A 2527-nucleotide genomic window follows, 5' to 3' on the forward strand; every position below is an offset into this window, starting at 1 on the left:
TCTTTTTAACAGCCCTACCGGCTTACAGAAGAGAAAAATAAGGTCAGAAAATGATTGGCTCAAGATTCCATGACATCTGGTTGGCAAGACTAAGAGAGGAAGCCAATCTGACTCCAAGCCTGCCTCTTAACCATTAAGAAATATGATCTGGCACTCACCTATTCACATCCATCCACTTAGCCCTCCCTCTACCTCCAAATGGAAGTTTCCTCCCAGTCTAAAGAGGGCCCTAAGCGCTTCTGTAAACTGTCTTGAGGCAATCTGCCCCATCCATCAGTGCTTTGTAGGGTCTGCCCTCCCTTGTGTCTAAAACCCAGCCTCAGGCGTGCCCTGTGCCCAACTACTTGATTGTTTGCTGGAAGAGTGTTCAATAGCTTTCTTGCCCCAACCCTGAGCCCCTGTAGTGGTGCACCCCTGTAATCCCAGCATTTCGAGGCAGGATCGTGAGTTCCAGGCCAGCTTGGAGTACATAGTGAGAACTTGTCTTCAACGCCAAACAAGTGTACAGCAAGCTGCTTCAAGCAAAATAAACCAAACAAACCAAGCCCTGTTGCCTGTCTCATCTTCCTATAAACAGGGGTGATTTCTGCAAGCCCAGAGGCGGGAATGCTCCAGTAGCCTTGGCAAGGTGATGTGGGAGGCCTCGCTGTTCCTGTAGTGAACCCCAATGTGTCCACCCGGGCAATGTTGGCTCTTGGCAGGACCAAGTGACCCAGTTTCCCCCGCGGAGAAGCTAGGCAGTGGGCTGTGCAGGGTTTGGCATCTGCGTGTCTCTTCTGCCCTCTGCTGGTTGCTAGGCAGGAGCCTCGCCAAGGCTGGTAATCCCACGTGGGTCCACTGCGGGGAATTCACTCTCAGGCCTGTAAATGTTTGTTGAGTTAACTGAATAAGTGGATTGTGTGCTGTTCTAGGCTCTGGGGCCTGAAGCAGCCAGAGACAAGACTGCAGTTATACAAGCTGGTTACATTCAGCCCAACCAGGCCTCAGTTCCCAGTCCACCTCCTGCTTTGCTTTCCTCATTTTTACCTTCCCTCAAGCTCCTCCTCTTCCCTCCATCAAGGCCTGGTGCCTTGCTAGGGAGAATAAGCCTTTCTCAAGCAAGGTCAGCAAGTTGTGCCACCACCTGTTGCATTACCAGTTCCTCTGACTAGTCCCTAAAAATGATCTGAAGTTCCTCCTCAACTGCCTATTTTCCTATCAGAGTAGCTGCTTCAATTTTCTGGAGCTACCTTCAAAAGAATACTCTCTCTTTTTACTTGATACTGAATCTGTCCCAGATGTATCTGCTGGAAGTCCTGGTTCTTGTCCAGGTAGGTCATCACTCAGAAATTTGACTGTCTGCCTTCCAGATGGCCTTTCAGAATCTGGACTTCAGTCGTCATATCTCTGAAACTTCCGTTTCCCCAAACACATGCACAACAACCCACCTTGTGGCCTCTATTTTTGAGAGATTTGTCTTGATAAAGACATCTTGAAACCAAAAGGTTTAGAAGACTTAAAGGACCTTCTAGTGTAAGTCTGAAGGCCTTCCAAGGCAGCTTTGTGAATTGTCTTGGTAACAGAATTGAAGAGGCTTTTAATTTCTGTGTATACTGTGTTTTCAACTTAGAATGCACTCAGCTCTTCCATAGGCTCTATCTCAGGAAGTGAAAGTTTTTTGTACTAATTTTAAGAATGAGGAAAGTGAGGCCACAGAGAAGAAAATACTTCTTTTGTGATTTCGCAGGAGGGGAAAATGCAGTGGTATTCACACTAGACCCCCCAAATCTTGGATGTTCACTCCAAAAGCACTGCTGATCCTGCATCTCGAGAATGTGAAAGAACAGATACAAAGCCAAAATAAAGCAGAGAAAAAGAATCAAGCATTTATGTGCTGCACTTTAACTTACTGTTCAAAACAGCCATATACAAGGCATGGGCCAGTCTTCTTCCCATTTAACTTTCCACAGTTAGTAAATCAAAACTCCATTTAGGAGATGGGGAGATGGCCTAGTCAGTAAAGTCCTTGTGGTGCAAACATGAGAGCCTGAGTTTAGAGTCCCAGAACCTAGGTAAAAGTCAGTCATTCATGGCAGCATGTCTGTAGGGGTAGTGTGAGGTGTGTCAGGGAGTAGATATTGGGTGGATCCCTGGAGATCTTTAGCCAGCCAGCCTAGGGGAATCAAAGAGCTCCTGGCTCTATTTCCTATCTATTGCTATGATAAGTCACTCTGACCATAAGACACTTACGGAGAGAAGGGTTTGTTCGGCTTACACCTAAATGAATTCCCCAAACTCTACCTAGCCAATAGTCCACTACTGAGGAAAGTCAAGGAAGGAACCTGAAAGCAGGACTGCATACTATATTTTGGAGCACTATATCTGGCCAGAAAACTCACTCACAGCCAAGGAAATATTACAGGAACCATTGGAGGACGACATTTGCTAGTTTGCTAGCTCAGAGTCTCATGTGTAGTTAGGCTTCTTACACAGCCTAAGACTACCTTCCCAGGAAATGGTACATCCACAGTGGACTGGGCCCTCCTAC

The sequence above is a fragment of the Cricetulus griseus genome, assembly GCF_003668045.3.
Source record: "Cricetulus griseus strain 17A/GY chromosome 1 unlocalized genomic scaffold, alternate assembly CriGri-PICRH-1.0 chr1_0, whole genome shotgun sequence".
Taxonomy (NCBI): Eukaryota; Metazoa; Chordata; class Mammalia; order Rodentia; family Cricetidae; genus Cricetulus; species Cricetulus griseus.